This window comes from Rosa chinensis, chromosome 4 (assembly GCF_002994745.2).
Source record: "Rosa chinensis cultivar Old Blush chromosome 4, RchiOBHm-V2, whole genome shotgun sequence".
Taxonomy (NCBI): Eukaryota; Viridiplantae; Streptophyta; class Magnoliopsida; order Rosales; family Rosaceae; genus Rosa; species Rosa chinensis.
Genome location: NC_037091.1, coordinates 13,549,760 through 13,570,059, shown reverse-complemented (window position 1 = coordinate 13,570,059; position 20,300 = coordinate 13,549,760). Strand labels below are relative to the sequence as shown.

General features: G+C 38.1%; 1 long non-coding RNA gene across 1 annotated transcript; it reads right to left on the bottom strand.

The window, feature by feature from the left end:
• Positions 1 to 16,653: 16,653 nt before the first annotated feature.
• Positions 16,654 to 18,086, bottom strand: LOC121052987. Its single transcript, XR_005810464.1, has 2 exons — positions 17,101 to 18,086; positions 16,654 to 17,007 (listed from the first exon to the last, which is right to left on the bottom strand). It is a non-coding gene; the product is annotated as an uncharacterized LOC121052987 (long non-coding RNA).
• Between the last annotated feature and the right edge of the window lie 2,214 nt (positions 18,087 to 20,300).

Below are 20,300 nucleotides of genomic sequence, written 5' to 3'. Positions count from 1 at the left end.
ATTAACAAACAGAACACTAGATTTTAGTTACACAGTAAAAACCTCAAATATGAGATTAAAAACACTGCGGGACTCTTACCCTTGAGAATCTAAAATAAGAATCATCTTATTATGAAGGAACAACCTTGAATAGCACTAGCTCGGCTTCAAAGCTTAGACAAAGATTAACACAAAGTTTTTCTTCCTTCTTGAACTCCTTCACTTGAACGATCACCAAATATCGTTATTCTTTCTTCACAGTTCCTCCACTGATCTCAAGAGAAGTTATGCATATGAAACAATGATAAAAAACACTTAAACATGGACCAAGTGTTTTGACTCTAGTGAAGACTCAATTACCAACAAGCATGCAAGACACCTAACAATATTCTTGTGTTTTCAAGAGACCCACCCTCTAACCGTGTATCTTTTGTGCATATATGATAGACCAACAGCAAGACCTCAATCCCCACGATTCTACCCTAATTCTCCTTTAATTAGGAAAGAAACTTTCCATATAAGAAATCCAACAAATCTTAAGGAAAATCAATTAGGAATAGACAAATCCTAAAATGCCTAGGACATCAAACACCACGATTTTAACAATCAGAAATATCTTTAAAAACGTAATTACATAAAACCCAAATCCTACTTTCCAAAAACGGACTCCAAATGAAACTAATTACTGACTCGAGGATTGCAACACATGTTGCAATCTCATGCTTATGCTGATGCATTTACCTGTGATACTCCGAGATCAGTAAATGGATTTTGTCACAGCTTTGTATACATGTTGCAATCTCATGCTTATGCTGATGCATTTACCTGTGATACTCCGAGATCAGTAAATGGATTTTGTCACAGCTTTGTATGGGAATGCCAACATGACCTGTACAAGAATTGTACCTACAGAGGAACCGGCTCAGTCCTCAGTTTTAGGATTTTTGGCACCGACTCAAATCAATCTTAACCAACCTATTGAAAAGGACCAATATTTGCCACCGAAGTCCGTGTTTATACCAAAATCTAGCGTTCTCACTAAATTTATCATCTAACGACCAGATCTGTTCACGAGAATAAAGAAGGGAAAAAGAGTAGCACTTGACTATGGAGAAATTTTTGTGTGATACTGTCTCATCACATAATATTTGTGATTTTATTCAGGGTCAGTAATTAAAAAATAGCAAACTGATCCGAGAGGTTCAGTAGGCAGGGTGTGGGAAACAGAGGCTGGATGTCGGTTTCAGGTGCAAGGGAAAAAGAGTACGGTCAGAGGGGCTGTTGTATACTGGCCAAAAGCCATACATCGCTCAAGTTAATTAAGTGATAATTTTGGGTGTCAGAGCAAAGGATCATACCTACATTTTTTTGGTTGGGTGAGGGGAGGGGCTATTTATAGAGAACTAGTCTTCATTGACTCATGTGATGCATGTGTAAAATAGTTTTATTTTTATTTTTACTTTTTGGGGGAAAAAAGTATGAAGTTATAGATATAGGATGTGAAAAGTTGTATTGGAGATAGTGAGATTGAGAAGTTACGCAGCCCTTACAATGAGGACCATTAAATTGAAATCATTAAGGACTTTTGTGTGAGGCTCACTTTTCGATCACATTTTCACAAATGAACCGTTAGATGTTTAGATATTTATGTGTAGATCATTTATGCAATTTTTCAACCAAACTGAAAATCGTTAAAATATTCATAATCGTGATTAATCAGTTATAAACATGAACGATTCATTTTTGATAGATTTTGTTTGTCCATTAATTTGATCTAGTTTGGTATCTTAACGATTAGCAATTTGGAAGAAAATTTTCAGAAGTGATCAACTCATGCATACATAAACATCTTCTAGTTGATATATCGTAATGTAATCGAAAAGTGGGTCTCCCAAACCATTGATAAGAAAGTCATCAACTAGTCCTCATTAGGAGGGCTCCTTAAGAAGTTATATCTGAAGGTAGTGAGATTGAGAAGTTGAAGTTATATATGGAGATAGTGGCATTGAGAAGTTATATATGTAGAATGTGGGCTGAGAAGATATTCTTGTTTCTTTTGCTGAATTTTTCTTTTCATTGTTATTTTGCTATTTACCATATTATCCTTCATATATTAGATATTATTTTAAATTAAATTATAGTATACCGATATTTGTGATATTTCACACCCAGTTTGGCTGGCAACATGAGTTCTCTTAATAATAGTGTAAATAAGATGAAAATAGTAAGAAGATCTTACTTGATGTGGAAGTTCCTATGATTAGTTTCTATACACGCATAAGAGATATACTCTGGTCACTTTACTAGTTGCAACTTGGGCGTCGCTGGAATTTGAGGAATAATGTACCAGCCTATTATAGGCAAGTTTGGAGGTACATGGTACGGCATTGCCATTTGGGTATCCTTTAGTTATCAACTCCTCTAACTAGGGAGTTAATTATATATAGTCATGAGAAGTTGTGAGTTCCAGTTATAGTTGAGTTATTTGTTTAAAAAAAATTTATTTGATAAATTTCTAATAGTGAGATCCACCCTTAAACTAACTATGCATACTACATCATAAAACATAGGCCTCATATAAGCCACGTCAGCAAGTTAACGGACTCAATTAATGGAAAATTAATAGATTGGACCTATTAGATTAAAATTGAAAGTGCAGGGGTGTTTTTGATTAAATTAGAAGTCCAGGGACTGAATTGATTTTGAATTCAAACTACAGGGTAGTAACTAGTATTTAGCCATTTAAAATATAAATGACTTGATCAGGGTATCAGAGCTGTGTTTCACACACATTCCACGTTACCTAAGAGCATCTCCAACCATTTAGCTATAAGTCATTTTGACTTTGGCTTTTTGGTAAAGGGATCTCCAACCATGCTCTTGCTTTAGCTATTTTGACTCTTGAGCCATAACTGAAGTCATTTTGACTCAAGTTTGTAGAACGAAAGCCAAATTTCTTTGGCTGAAAAAATGGTGGGCCCCGCTGCATGTGCTGCAATTGTAGTTAATTAATTCTCGAAAATGATTAATTTATTAAATGACTTTGACTTTTGACTAAAGATGATTGGAGATGCAAAAATTGAATGTATCATCACTATTCTAGGGGAGTCATATTTTGCATATGGCTTTGGCTTTTGACTAAATGGTTGGAGATGCTCTAATAGAAGTTGCTTAAATGTCTGATTTGAATATTTATATACACAAATCATTAAAAAAAAAGGCTCATTAACCAAATGCCCAAATTTGGCCTAACAGGAGCTCATTTACTCTACTAAAATATTTGTGTGCCCACTTAATATTCGGAGGCCATCAAAAGTCCATTATTTTGCTTTGATGGGCTTTTGATTATTATTTTTTTTTCTTTTACATTGTTTTCAAATGGGTTTGATTTGTTTTTTTATTAATTTTGAGGAAGAATTTTGGAGTCGGAGAAATATTCTCTGTTTGCCTATATTGAAGCAGATGAGAAGTGAAGAAGGCTTGGGGTAGAGTAGGAGGAGGCCAAAAGTGACAAGACCAGAAAAGCACAGATGGGGTTTTGCGTTTTGGTTTGGTAAGTCGTTTCATTGAGGGTCAAAATTATCACCTAATAAAACATTTGTCCCTCAATAAAACTTTTATTGACCCCAAATAAAAACTTCAGAGAGAGTCCGGCAAAGTCCAGCGATGTTCCAAGAAACTATCCGATGACCTCATTCTCTCTCTCACTTTATCTCTATGTAACAAAGTTTATTGCCCCAATAAAACTTTTATTGGGGGCAATAAATTAACCAAAAAAATTTTCATTGCATCATAATAAAAGGTTTTGAATTGATGTTATCTTCTCCCTAATAAAGACCAAAACATTTAAATAGGTCACACAAGACCTAAAAATGTTACACCACAACTCAAAGTACTCTTTCAAAACAATATTAATCAACATTCTCATAATATATTGTTTTCCGTAAAAAGTAAAGTCTCAAAACAATCCCATAATTAAGATCACAATTATTATCCTCACAAACAAAAGAAAAATTAATAAAAATGAAAATACTACTCTAAGGCACCAAGCCTTTGCAATGTTCGGCTCAGTTTGCACCGAAGCCTAATCAAAGCCATGAGCCTAGTGATGACTATTCACAATGAAGTAGAAAGTGTCATCGAAAATTGTAATTTGCATTTCTAATAACTAAAGTGCAAAATTTTAAATGGACACTTTAACAAACAACTAAATTAAATAAAGCAATAAAAATGAATATAAATATGTTGATTGGTAGTTAGGGATGAATTCTAACTCTAATTCAATGCTCTAGAAGCTAATTTGATGTACATGCAATTTATTAAAGATGGTAGAAGCCGTACCCAAGGCTTTTCAAGGCTCAAGGGTTGAAATTCCCTTTCATAGTATTCCTACTCCGGTTCAAGGGTCGTAGGAACTCACTTGTTGACAGGGTCCGCCCCGGATTCCACCCTGGAATCCGAGGTGGCCCCGCGGGACCCACCTTTAAAGAAGGTTTACCAAAAATTTCGGCATAACCTCCCTTAAAAATGGGCAACCCAAAACCTGTAGAATTTCAATTTCACTTATAAACAACCCTCCAAAACTCCTGGAGCCACCCTGCTCCCAAAACCGCACAACTCCACAATTTAGAGTATCAAATTATCCAATTAACTCAAATTACAACCAAGTCATAGGTTACAATATTAATACAAAAATCTCAAGGTTATCAGAGCAGTCTAAAACCAAAAGAACAACGATATACAAAGTAGGTTAGCAAGTAACCTACGAGGGATAGATGACAGCGGTGGTGCTAAGCCTCAACTCTTAAAGCCGAACAGCTACACTGCGAATTGGGCATTTGAAACCGAAGGGCCCAGGGGAAAGTACATAAAAACGTTAGCATGAGTGGACAAAATAAATAATTACAAAATAAAAGACGTTTATACTTTCCCACGTATTTAAATTCGAAAAAACTTCGATGCATGCAACGTTTATAAAACGTATGTCTTTAAAACTCGGAGTCTCGTGAAAACATACCAGTCCCCGCTGGCTAAAAGAATCGGACTAGCCCCGCTAGTCAAGTAACAAATAAAAGGATAAGGGGAAGAGATGTCACCATACGGGTAAAGGAGCCCCTTAGGCTCAACCTACCCTCAACTGCCACTCACACATAGATTGTATGAGGAAGAGAACTAATAACCTCGACTGCCACTCACACATAGATTGTGCGAGGAGGAGAACATTACCTCGACTGCCACCCACGTGAGGAGGAGAAAAGCTACCTCCACTGCCACTCACAAACACAAAGTAAGTGAGGAGGAGACCTAATCACATGACCCGCGTATGGTGAGGAAGAAAATCGTCGAAAACCAATAAATCCGTATAGCTTCCCCACATTTCTCACGAGATAAGAATCCAATTGTGCAAAGACGTGACCCCGCACGCCAAGATTTCTCTCAGTCTCAGAATAGTAAGTAAGAAAAAACCATAATAGCCAATATTTCACTTTGGCGGATATTTTGAAAATAAAGTAGAGTATAAATTCTGAATCCTCGCATAGCAAAAATAATGTCCGAAATTAATCATAGATTCTTATCTCGGAAATAAGTAATTAGTCAAATAATATTATAAATCATAACCAACCTTTGAAACTCATTATTGAAAGCAAATCCACAAGATAAACCGAAATCAAATTCCGAAAATCAATTCATTTGCTCAAAATGTAATATGATTAATAACTAGAGCATTATTTTAAGAAAAATAAATGCATGCATCCTTATTTAAAACAAAAATCCACTCACAGTATGCGGCTAACGTGGTACCCAAGCGTAAGGATCCTCGTCAAGCGAAGGGTCGGTACCTCGTCCTGTACACAATTATATTCCATAAACAATAATTAGATAAACAAGTACGATTCTATAATGAATCCCAAAACCCTATGAAATTCCACATCTCCATTTCTTTCCGGATTCAATCCAAACTTCACCATTAATCTATCTCCGTCGATTAAAGTATTCCATATCGGAACAAAGGAAACCCGAAGGTCGGATTCCCACAATTCGACAACCAAAACTTCCAAACTTCGGGAATTCACAAACATATCCAAACTCTTCCAAAATTCACCAAACTTCACATACAAGCTCCACAACAATTATACAATTTAAAGGGCTAAAAACTGAAATTAAAACACTGCCCACACACGCCTCCACACGCCGCCAACAGTGGCAGCGCGTGGGCCCCACGCGCCGACGGCCACTACCTCCGATGGCCACCATATTTTGACAATAGCACCTACTCAACACACTGATCAATTTTCTCAACTACAACACATCCCAATTTTACCTTTAAACAGTCGAAACCGGCCGGTGAAATTTTTTCCAGAAAACTCCAAGAACCCTAGAAATTTCAAATCGTTAATTCGACCTCTACACTGCAAATTGAAATGAAATACCTTAGGGGAAATGATCTATGTCAAAAACCGAACCTTCGACACCGGTTTGGTGGCCGGAGACGGCCGGAATCGCCGGAAATCGGCAAAACACTCAAGTTGCTACAGTAACCTTCCCAGCAAGAAATCGAGCTCCTCCGGCCAAATCTCCCCAAAATACCACCACAGATGCGTCAAGGGGAGGAGACGAGCTCGGGGACGGCCGGATTTCGCCGTGGGTCAGCCGGAGGAGGGAGAAATCGAAGGAGGAAGAATCGGGCCGAAGAGGAAGGAAATGTCGGGGGAGGAGAGAGAAAGAGCCGGGTAGGTTTCCAAAAATGGAAACTTACCACAGTAACTCGGCTATTTATAGAAACTTACCATGAACAGTAACCGTAAACAGTAACTTTAATCTTTCTCTTATAACTTTCACATACAAACCCTAATTTTTACGCACCACATATGCACGCGCTCGGTTTAACGTCCTCTACAATTTTCATGAAGGAAGTTTCCTCAAATTTTGACCCGAACGAAAAGTCAACTTTTAGGGCCACTAGAAGTATCTAAACAAGTAAAAAGTGAAAGAAATTGTCGTTTCCCGTCCAAATGACTAGTAAACGGTAAAATTTAGGTCCAGGACGTTACACTTGTCATGAATTAGAGCCGGTTTTAGATGTCACTAACTCACATTAAGACGCCTAGAGTTCGAGGAATTAGGCAACCAAGCTCACCATAATTGTAATCAAGCTAATCATGTACTGAACCATACTTGTACTCCCCACAAATATTAAATCGGGGTTCTAGCTCTAAAATCTAAGGATGTCATCCCCTAAATTTTAGTCTAGAATTATTAAAACATATATCCAAGAGTTGACAATTCCTAAGCATGCATTCTAACCACTTATGACCAAACACAAGTATCCAATAATTAAAAAATTTCATATATAAATTAAATTAAGCATCTATTACATCAAAATAACAAGGAAATTACTCACATGCATCTCATAATCATAGACATCAAAATAACAAAATTCAAAGAGTAAAAGAGTAGAGAAGTGTAGGAGAAAACAAAGATAGTTATAATTAGCTAGCTTTGAATTACAACTCTTTACAAATAACTAAATATTAAATCTTGTAGAGGTTGGATTTTTTGATGAATTCTTGAAGCTTTGGATGAATTCTCCTTCAAATACCAAAAAAAAAAAAGGAATATTCTATGCACCGACGGTACAAATGACCCAACACTTATAAGATGATCTCAACTTATTTATAATTAATATTTTTATTAATAACATAAAAATATATTTAATATAATCTAACCATCCATTTATGTCGGTGCAAATGCACGTCGGTGCACTGAATCCTCACTACTAGAAAAAGGGGCCATCACACACAGATTTTGTTCACACAGAGATTCACACGGACAGAAAGTTGTGCAAATAACTGTGTATTCACACACTTATCTGTGTTAAAACATTTGACACAGACCATTCCGTGTCTTACCAGGGTAAAAATGTAATTTATTAAATTTTTTGTGATGTTTCACACGAATGTCCGTGTGAATGTATTTGATTAGACTTGAGATAGCAGAGATTCTTGCAATTGTGTCAGAATAATTGCATTAATCTACATTTAAATACAGATTTCGGTGTGAATGTATTAAAGTATATTTTATAATTTTAAAGTTACACACAGATATCTGTTTGAATGTTATTATAAAATAAACAAAAAACAAATTAAATTATGAACGTATTTATATTCGGCAGACTATTTCTTGCAAATCTTTGGTTCCACACAGACATCTGTGTAAATTCTTCTTTAGATATAGATTTCTGTGTGAATGTATTAAAATATAAAAATAACTTCAACATTCACACACAAAAATCCGTATGAATCATATTTCAAAATAAAACATAAGGCAAACTAATTACATAATTTTTATGAATATATTTATATTTGACACACTATTTATTGCAGGCTTTATGTTTCACACAAGCATCCGTGTGAGAATCCTTATCAATAACTTTCTCCGGATTCCCATTTCTCTTCATTAATTCAAGTTTCATCTCCTAATCTCCTCTCTCACCGATCTCTGTTCTGATTTCTCTCTTTCTCTTTCAAATGTACCCGATCAAAAGCAGATGTCAATTTTAATCTTCATATACAATTTTTAACTAAGTTGGTGTGATCCAATTTCAGATCGAAGCTGAAGTGATGAACGATATCTAAAGACGATTAAGAGGGTTCGGGTAGCAGCGGCTGCTTTGAGGTTGTTCTTCATCGTATTCCACATCAGCGTCTCATCAACCTCCAGATTTCCAGCAAAAACTCAAGGTACTCGTGAAGTGAAAACTTTTCTATTGATTTTGAGTCTCCCATTTTCTGAAACTTCCAAATCTTAGATCAGAAGCATTCCGTATCTCTGTAGATGTTGAACACATCAATTTGCATTTATCTTATATTGATTTGCTAATCTTGCTGTTGTTTTCTGGTAGGAAATCGGAACATGCAAACAAAGCTCTATTTTGACATGTGCCATCAAGTTGGAACTCGAAATTGTTATTTCAAGATCTGCAGAATAGAACATGAAGAACAACGAGGACTATAATTTAAATTAAAAGGAGGAATTTAAAAATAAATATCACGTATTGAATGTAATTTTGGGACAATACGTATTGAATAATTCTAATACAATTGTTTTGATATATTCAAAATAATTAGTGGATGGGATAGGAGAGCAGCAGCTCTACTCCTAATGGGACCCACTAAATATATTCACATGGACATATAATTCTGTGTGTAAGTAGCATAAGCAACGCTCGTAATATGTACGGATTATTAATCCGTCGTTGTACCGTGTGAATACGTCAATTCACACGGATTTCCGTATGAAATATTGTGATTTCACACAGATTCTCATCCGTATGTGATGAGTACTTTTTCTAGTAGTGCCTCCCCCAAAAGGTAAAGAAAATAAGAAAATGGAAGGAAAGGAGAGAGAGGGCAGGGAAAGGAGAGAGAGGGCAGGGAAAGGAGAGAGAGGGCAGCAGCCCTCCCCTTGATGATGGACGTGCGGCGCTGGTGATGTTCGGATGCTAGGGATGATTGATACCTTATATCCCGAGTCGTGGTGTCCTATGGTCAAAGAGAGAGGGAAAGGGAATGAATCTCGTCCGTTGGTGGAGAGAGGAGAAGAGAATTAATGGTGATTGCTGCAGTGAATGTAGGGATAAGGAGCACGTGGGTGGTTCCTGGGGATAGAAAGAAGACAAAGGAAAAATGCGGCAGTTTAATTAGCTTAATTAAACCAATAGAGACATACAGCTCCATTTGCAATTTAGCCAAGCCCTTTGCAATCAAACCACTTTGGCTTATATAATTATAAAGCTTCTACCTTTTTCAATTAAACTTTAATTAAATCAGCTTCAATTTCCTTTCTTGTCTCATTTGTTGATCCATTTTCGATGATGTAGACTCGTAGTTAATTTTTATCTTTTTGTCAAAAATTTTACTTTGCTTCAATTCGCATAATTTTCTTCCGATTTTCATTATTCCGCTTATTTTCTATAAATAAATTAAAAATGGAGTAATTACATAATACTTGATTTAGAGATTAACTTAATTCTAGTATTTAGAATACAATTACACACATAGAAATACGTGTAATCAATATTTGAGTATTTTCAAGCTCAATTTAGCTAACAGAGTGAGTTCTCTTACATATAGACTATCCTTAGCTCTCGATGTATAATCTTTATTTTCTCGTCAGCAACACCTATCATAAATATCTCTATAGTATTGAGAATTGCATTGTCCCCGTTTTCTTGCCAGCAAAATCTACCACTATCTGTTTTTGGTATATATATAACAATACTATGGCAATATTCATAGCATGCTAGGATGATAATCTTTAATTAACACCCAAATAAAGAATAAACAATTTATATTGGTGAATGGGCCATGAATAATTGACTATCAACCTAGGGAAAAAGATAAATTTGGTTTAATATAGTAAAATGTGCATATGAATATACATAGACATAAATATAACTCTTACTAAAATAGTTTGGAAATTATGAGGCACTGCATCACTTTCTTGTATAAATTAATCGACAACTACCCTCTAGTATGCACAATATCATCCCTGCGAAACAAAACACATAAGAACAAGATGAATCAGATATTGATACTATTGTTCATCCTCTTGCTCACTAAGACTGAGGCTGCTTGGAATTCCAGACATGTTGAAATTATCAATGATTTGGGTCTAAAAACAGATCTTACCATTCACTGCAAGTCTAAGGATGACGATCTGGGAGTCCATTTGCTTCGCTTTCAAGAGTCCTTTTGGATCAATTTCAAACTGAACATTCTCGGAGGTACACTATTTTTTTGCAGCTTCCAATGGCCTGGCAATTTTCATCACCTTGATGTTTACAATCAAGAGAGAGACAATGTGCCCCCTAAAAAATGTAGGACATGTAGTTACAAGATCAGATCTGATGGTGGACATAGGTTCAATCAGGAATTCCAAGATTTCACTGATTTTTTCCCGTGGAATAAAGAGTGAATTCAGTTGACATAGAAATAAGGAGAAAAACTTCGAGTTTGGTTGTCAAAAAAATCTATTTGCTTACATTATGAAATAATTATTTTACTTTTCAATATCAATACATCTATGTGCTGTTTTTCAGTTAATTTAGCTCAGGTCGACCCCTTTAATTCTTCCATACTTGAAGATAGTATATATGTACGTATTGACCTCACAACATAGTATCTAAAAATAATATCAACTTTTTCAACTAAAAACAAAAAAAAAATGCACTCTCTAGCAACAGCGAACCTAGGATTTTGTTCATGTGAGGGCATAATCCTTAAATGAAGTAAGTGAAGGGAGATAATGGGGGGACAAAAACCATAAGATGTAGGGAAATAGAACCTAAAGAGGTCTGTGGGCCTCTAAGCCTACCGAGGCTCCTTCATCCAAATTTTATGTGCTGGAAGTTAATTTAACATAGATGCAAAATTCTTAATTAGGCGGTAGTCGTATCCAAAGCGGTTCAAGGCTCAAGGACCAAATATGCTCAATTACGGTATTAATGTGTCGTTTCAAGGGTCACACAAACTCAATTAGAGAAAGAGTTAGAGCTGGTTCAAGGGTCACCAACTCACTCTAATTGGCATAAAGCTCAAGAATTATATTACTAAGCAATTCACCCGTGCAATGACGCAATATGTGTAAATCACCATGCTTATAACCCTCACAATACCAAATGGGGTTTAGGGTTTAGTAATTAGAAGAGGTCAAACCTCTAACTCCGTCCTAGATATACTCAAAATACATATCTTAGAGTTGACTAGACTCTTAGACATGCATTTCAACCCGACAAAAATTGATATACGCATCAATCAAATTAAATTGCTTAATTGCATTAAAATAAACATCATTTGCATAACATTTGTGCTAGGGTTGTGCCCAACAAAAATTCTTCCGGTCAGCAGGCAAAGGCAGCACCACGTTCTACTTGCATATAGAAGTCGATCGGCCCCATCCGCATAAGCATAAGATTCTTTTTCCCGAGCAAATCATTCTTCATCGCATAAGCCCATGACAAGCCATTTCCGGATGTGCCCTATAGGGATCATCGAATCAATAGCAATAAGTCATGTTTGAAGGGGCTCGTTCGGCTACTGGACTCTCGCCATCTAGGGTGCAGCACTCCACCGCTTCGCCTAGCAGCATGACGCTTGTATTGCTCTCCCACAACCCCGTTTTCACGGCTTAGGCTGCTCCCATTTCGCTAGCCTCTCACCACCCATAATCAAAACAACATCAACATCAATTTCAATATACATCAATTAAAGAAGGAAAATGTGAAGAGAAGTGGGAAGTCACAAGAACAAGTCACAATCGTTATAGAGTAAAAATGGCAACCCTTGATTTATAGCCTCCCGCTTTTACCCAAGTCTAAATCTTGATAGTGATGAAGCCCTTGATGCTTGGAGTGGTTCCCCTTTGAATCCCCTTTAAATCTTGACAAAATTGATGAAATTTGGTGTAGAGAAGTAATAGAAAAGGAGAGAATGAAAAATTATGTTGGTGGTCTTGGCAGTAAAAGGAAAAAAATGGAGAACGGAATTGTGTGTGGTTTGGTGGCTCTCTTGTTTTTCTTTTCGTTTCCTTTCTCTTCTCCATGCACTTCCACACATACTATTTGAGGCAATTAGATTCTGCTCCCTTGATGGCATTGACCACGGTTGACTTGCGTTAGCTATTTCGTCTTTTTGTCAGAAAAATCTAATTTGCTCCCATTTGCACCATTTTCTCTCGTTTCCATAATTTCGCTTATATACTACAAATAATAAATAAAAATAGATTAATTACATATTAATTCACTTGAGGTTGGCTTATTTCTAGAGTTTTAGATATAATTACACACATATATATATATATATATATATATATGCGTATAATCAATGAGCGATCAAGACAACGACAACTGAGGTTACCGACAAGACCCCATTCAGCATGGCATTTGGCACAGACGCCTTTGTACCGAAAGAAACAAAAATACCCAGCTAAGGTGTCGCTTACTACGATGCAGTAACTAACGTTGACAGCCTCAAACTAGACAACGTCTTACTTGAATAGCGCCGATAATGCGCACACTTGCGAAAAATCAACAACAAGCAGTGTATCGCTCGCCACTACAACTCCCATGTTGTTGCTCACACACTCCAACACTAAACTCTAATATCGACGACCATCTTCTCATTGAACCAGCCTTTGCTCATACCCTCGGCGTACTATTGGGTGGTAGCTACATCGCCGACATCATTAAGTGTCTTTTTATATTCGGTCGAGGATCCCTGGCCATATCAGCAGTAAGGCTATCAACCTTCTTCTCGAGCTTACCGGCCGTAGTCTAGAAGGGTCACAGACGAGCTATCTCAGCTTAACACCCCATGGTTTCTTTCTCCAAGGCAGCAACCTTCTTCTCGAGTGTTTGAACCCAAAATGAGCATTTTTGGCCTGACAAGGTGTGTCTTGGAGAAATTGAGCCAATGTCTGTGGCTCAAGCTATATATTGTCGAAAAGTTCGAAATATATTATTTAGAGGCTAAATAAAGCCTACCTGCAGAATTATGGAAGATTATGCAAGCTGCAAGAAAAGGCACGCCCATGTGAATATTCATACTCCATTCAATTAAGGAATATGACATGCACGTGGGGAAGCATTCAACTACATTTCATGGTGACCAACATGGAAAACCTATCATGATTAGTGCTTAATTGGAAAACCTATCATGATTCCATAAGTGCTTAACCCATCATGATTCCATAAGTGCTTAACCCACCATGATTCCATTAGTGCTCCATAATTCCATTAGTGCTCCATCATGATTTGTTTAAGGCCAACCATTTTGGCTTGGTAGCCTATATATATAGAGGCTACGACGAAGTAACAAGACACACAATTCATTAACTAATCTCTACTACTACTCAAGTCTCTCCGGAGAACCCCTCTCATTCTCTTACAGGTGACCACACTTCAGTCCCAGAATCCTCAGGAGCCGACTATCAGTGCCACCAAACCCTCTGTCAACGTGGTTCGGTACTAGTCTCCTCGGGAGCCGACTGTAGTACCACGACCACAACAGTTACGGAAACAGCCAAGCAATGGTAACGCCCTCGCAAACCAGCCAAGCTAAAGTCACGCTTTAGCAAGTTCTCCCCACTTCACAGTGATTTTCGCTCTGCTCGATCTACGACGTCGAGTATTGATTGTGTGATTTTGAAGAAACTTAGCAAAATTCCTCACCACGAGGCACAAAAAATCCCGCGACGAGGTTGGTGCTCTCCTCGTCCACAATCGCTCAAAAGAAGTCAGGTCAGGGGACACCCCCGACGACCGCACCCGAACGGTGCTGGCACGCCAGCGCAGAAAAGAGACTGTTGACCAGCTGCAACAAAACTGGAGCCAAACATTTTGGCACGCCCAGTGGGACCTACTGCATAGCGTTTCTTTGCGATCGCAGCCATTGGGAAGTCAAGCGCAAAGATTTACGCTAACTGCCTGAAACACAAGACTTCCAGTTACAGTTACACAAAAGGTTTACGTTAACTGCCTGAAACACAAGACTTCCAGTTACAGACCGCACTCGTGTGCAAACTGTTGTGGTCTTTCTGAAGAACTGGTAATCCAGAGATTTTCCCTCAATCCGCCATCGACCGAGATGACAATCGAGCAAGGAGGAAATCAACAGCCTACTACTGAAGGCAAGAAAGTTCCCGCCGCCCAGCCTAATGAGGCTGGCGATGCATCTAGCATCACCCAGGTAGCCGCGAGCGCGGTTACAACTATTGACTTTGTGCCTATTCCCGTTCCAGAGAATGCGACCATAGAAGAGCGGCTTAATATCCTTCAACAGAATTCTGCCGCATACCATAAGAAGATGGGAAAAGCCCTTGTGGAGGACCGCCAACGGCTTGATGAGTTCACGATCTCGGTCAAGAGGCTTGAGCTAGGGGCACAACAAACACAAGGGCAATTGGATGGCATGAACCAAAAAATGCAGAAGAACCATGAAGAGCTGTTGGCCACAAGCAAACACATCGCCACAGACGTCGCAGCTATCAAAAATGAGGGATCCAATCTCGCGACCCAGGTTGCCATGCAGAGAGCTGACTTAGACCAGGCTAAAGAGGTTCTGAATAAAGCTCTGGGAGATCCTAATGCCATCCTTGGTTCACTTGGCCAACCCACAGTGTAACGCCCCAAACTGCACCTCACCACCTTGAGTACGTTACAGTGCCGCGAGTCTCTAAAACATAAACCGAAAATTCAATTTACATTCCAGAAATTCGCTAGGCATTTGTTCGAAATAAATTTTGACAGAAATTTGCAACAGGAGCTTTTAAATTCTTTTGAGGTGAAAACCTTTCTAAAACTTTAAATTCAAATGTTCATCCAGGACTTAACGTTGCAAACAATAGAGGAATAAAGGATTAAGCACGCAACAACAGTTTTCAACAAGGTCCAGAAATACAATTTTAAGGAACAGGAATAAGATTGGAACCTAGAACCTGATTTCTATTGAAATCTGCACACCCAGCTCCGTCCGCACCAATTCCGTTACTAGTGCACACAGTACCCGCATCCGCACTATTGTAGGGGTGAGCTTTCGTCCTCGCTGCTCAATAGGGCCTTCACCCGACTAGGTTTGAAAACCGACACATAAGATAATAATTTGGGATCCCAGTATGAAAAAGTTAAACCACTTCTTTAAAGAACGACAAACTTTAAATATCTTTCGGACTCAAAATCTAATGCACGAAACTCAAAGAAATGCATAATACTTGATGGCCGGTCCCATGGACCAACTACACGGCCTTACCTCAAATAAAATCATCACTAGGTAAGCGTAATGAGAGTGTCCACTTATGCCATATTACCTAGAAATAGTGCCACACCTCAGAGGATGTCAGACACCATTCCTTCCATACGGTCCCTCCGGAGGTTTAGGGGATTAAAGCCCAAGGAATCGCTATGTTCCACTCACTCTCAAGCCATCAATAACCAAACCATGTAGCTCAACATGCATAAACATATAATTCAAAATAGAAAACAACTAAACGAATGAGTCCCAAGTCCCCTACCTGGATTTCGATGCTTTAACCTTTTACGTTGTCCGAGATTCACGAACCTTCCGTTCCTCGGGTAACTGGAAATCCTAGATTCCGACATTTTGATAGTTAGTATCTCATTGAACTAGTACTTGAAATTTCGACGATTACAAATCAAACAATTAAGTTTTCCTGGTTTGACCAGGAGTTGACCAATTTGACCATGTTTGACCGAACATATATTGAGTGCACCCGATTACTAAGGCCACCCAATATGTATGTGTGTGTGTGTGTGTGTGTGTGTGTGTATGTACTTATATATTAATTCCTTTCACTTTCTATCCATTTAACATATGCACAAGCATAGAACATGTTTCCAAACTCATCAACAGTTTATCTCAATCACACTACACTTGGTCTTTTACTTCCAATTCACCTTTTGTCGCATAGTAATTCGACTGAATTTACTATGGACACCCAGTTCACAATTTTAATCTCAAATATGGTGTACTCAAAACACTAAGGACACCTAAGATCCTAGCTTACCCATTTCTCAAACTTTTCACAATCATTTCGAATAACCTGCCATAGCAACACTTAACAACACTTTAACTTACAAAACTAGAAACAATCCCAAAGCACCAAACCATACAACTTCATCTATTCAAACCAAGACACAAACACCCATTCTGTTCATGCAATCAACATCGCATAACCAACATAGTTCCTTAGCTTTCAGGTATAACGATTTGAGCAGAACTTCCGAGTTTACCTTCAACAACTCCGATTTGTAGTCTGGGTTCCAACTCCCTCTTAGCAGCTTTCTGGAAACCCGGGGACGAATTGATACCAAAGCTTTGACGTTTCACCCAGGAATCTTGAGAACTGGACTTCCAAACAGGGTTAGACCTCATCTACAGAAGCATTCGTACCAGAAACCAAGCCCAGACGCGTCGGAAAAGTCGTCGGCGTAGCAACAGCGTCGAACCCGAGCTAACCCAGAAACCCAAATCAGCAAAACTCCATCAATTTCAAAGACTAATTAATCTAACATGTAGAGAAAGGCGAGAGGAGGAATTTCTATACCGAATGCGGCCCAGACGGTGGCCGGAAATTGCTGAACTTCGCCGGAGCAGTCAGAACTTCTCACTGTCATTTCTGACTCCTCGTTTGGTGCATGGGCGATCGAATCCCACAGGCGTGACAGCGATGACTAGAGGAAGAGATCAATGGTCGTGAGTCGTCGATCGGTGGTCGGACGGTGTCACTCTGGTCGGGTTTCTTTCTTGGGTCGCGGCTGTGTCCGGGTCAGAGAGCTCTGATGCTCTCTCGAGCTATCTAGGAGCAATTGATCACGATCCTTGATCTGATCAAGGGTATTTATAGCCCCAAGCTCAATCTATTTTAATGGCTAGGATGAAGCTGTGGATTTATGGATGGTTAGGATTGCACCGCAGAAATTTCTTTTTATTTAAATGAATTTCCAGAATTTCCAAACTTCAGAAATTCATTACAAACACTTTGGGTGTCACCAAAACCCCAAATTGTCCAATGAGAACTGAATAAGAATTTTTCTTACAGAAATCAATGGAGTGAAAAGGAGGCTATTTTGAAGATACACTCAACCAAAAGGTTTTTAGTACAGCAAAAAGAAAAATGATTCAAATATGGTGCTAAAAGATGACAACCATATGTATATAGTTATGTACCAGAGAAAACCATAGGTAGAGTAATCTCCAAATCAAATAACAGGGCAGTACATTGTGTTGGGAAAATTAATAGAATGGAAATAATAACTCCAACCACAAAAGGATAATATGCAAAGAAATAAAGGGGTAAAGGAAAAGGAACACCGGATATAACGTGGTTTGGTAAGGTGCCTACGTCCACGGGTCAGCAACAACATGAACTTCCACTATGATAAGGTGGGTACAAGAGATACACAACTTCAAGAATACTACTTGAAGGAAACTCTCTCTCACACTTGTTTTGCTACCTAACAACTACAACACTCTCAACTTGGAGTGGACACTCTTCACTCTCTACTTGGATGAAGATGAGATTAGATTGAATCGGATGAGATCAGATGATTAGAATGAGCAAATGACCTCTCCTTATATACACCAAGGAGGAACCCTCTAGATGACTTCATTAATGCTCCATTCAACCACCTTCAATTAATGCTCCTTCATGAATCTTCCACATTCATCTTGGTCCATGCATTTCAAACTCTAGAACCAAGAGATGTTTGACCCATATAAATTCCTTGTGGAAACTAGAATACATTATTCTAGAACCAATGGATCATTCATGAACATTCTTTGAATTTGGTCTGGATATTTAACACATTGGATATCAAAGGAAAAATATATGATAAACATGTTAAACACAAATGAGCTTTTTGTCTTCCCTTGCAGTTCTGAATGCAGAAAACTTGACACACTTGTTGAGATTTCATTAATTCTTGTTATTTTTCTTCAATCATCTCATGAAACAAAATCCACATCCAAGTAATCTGCAAACTACTGAAGAATATCTTAACTCAGGAATAAATTGAAATCTTAACCCAAAGCCTATAAGTCAAGTATCTGTAAGCAATATTATTCAACCCTAGCAGTTTAATAAACTTTCAACAACAAAAACAAAGGAATTAATCTAAAACTTCTATGAAGTTTAGAAACAAAGCAAACCAAAATTTCAAAATTGAACCAACTAAGAAGTTTAGAACCCAAGAGATATGCATACATTGGCCAATCAACTCTTAGTTAAGATAGCCATAAAAAGCTAATACGGTATGGAGTACTATGTGAAGAATTGAAGAAATTAAAACAAAGATGCGAAGACACTAATTATTGGGCACTATGTAAACAACATGAAATTAAATCATTCAGAAAGAACATAAACCACATTTTACAGCAAAATATTAAACTGATAAAAAAAAAAGTTGCCTTCTTGCAACCGAATACCTGTAACTCCAAGTCTTCTAGTGCTGACTGCTGAGCCAAGAAAGGGTGCAATCACCTACTTTGATGCTTCCCACTCAAATGGGATACCAAAAGATTACTTGAATACAAAAACAAAAGAGGAAACCCATACATACCCAGAATCAATATTAGCAAGACACCAACTTTCAGATTATTCAAAAATTACTCATATATTCAACATACTTAATTAAGAAAGTTGAAAGAAAACCATAGGAAATAAAAAAGAAGTCAATCAGCAAGGAAACCCATATCAAAGGAAAAAACAAATCACATAATTACCCCGTAACAGTTAGTTAGGTTCGCCAGTAAGGTAAAATCTTTTAAACTCTTAACATTTTGATATCTCTCTTCTCCTCTTTCTGGGTTTAATGTTGCTTTTCTTTTGTTTCGGGTTGTGTTTTTATTTTTGTATTAACTGTTACAATATGGGAATAGCATTGAGGCCATATCTACTACCACAATCCCACGTTTTCACAATCTTCAGTTCTCTTCAGGATCTTACACCATGGGTAGTTTTCTTCTTCGAGAAGCCGACTTGTTCTCTTTTTGAAGAATAGATAATTTCATTACTTATCTACGGTCAGAAGGCACGTACATCAGATGTTGTCCCATACCATAATCATAAATGGCACAAGTTGCCAAACAAAAGACAGGTTATCCTCACTGTTAACACATACCGCTCACTTATTGAGCCTAACAATAAAGAAACAAAATCCTCATAACTGACCTCCCTTTGAACAGTAACCTAGTTGCCTAGAGACCTCAATTGGTGTACAACTAGAGAAACTAAGATGAAAGTAGTAGAAGAACATACTTCTAGTATTAGGCAAGAAGACCAGGAAAGTTTAAATCTTTCCTTTGCCCTTGTCTTTAGGGCTAGAAACAGTACCAAAAGCTGCAGGATCTTCATGAAGAGGTTTGACGCCGTCATACTCTTCAAAGCAAACCAGGGCTTGATCAAAACACCAAATCCCACCTCGGAGTACCTTGTTGCGATCACGCACTGATTCAAAAGAGAACAAGAATAAATCTCCAGCCCGTTCTTGAACCCTAAATTTTGCCTTAGGATAAACCGGCTTGCGGGTCAGAGGTTTCCCAATCAGAAAAGATTGGGAGGACCTGTGAATGGGGCCACCACCAATCTTTACTAGGTCAGGAGCGCTGCCTCCTTCAGGAAGGGTAAGGGAAGCAACGAAGGTTGCTGTGACAACATCAATGGAAGCCATCGAATGGAGAGAAGTCGAGAAGAAAGCGATAGCAGGAAACTAGGGAAGGAGGCTAGGGCGCCGTTGAAGACTAGGT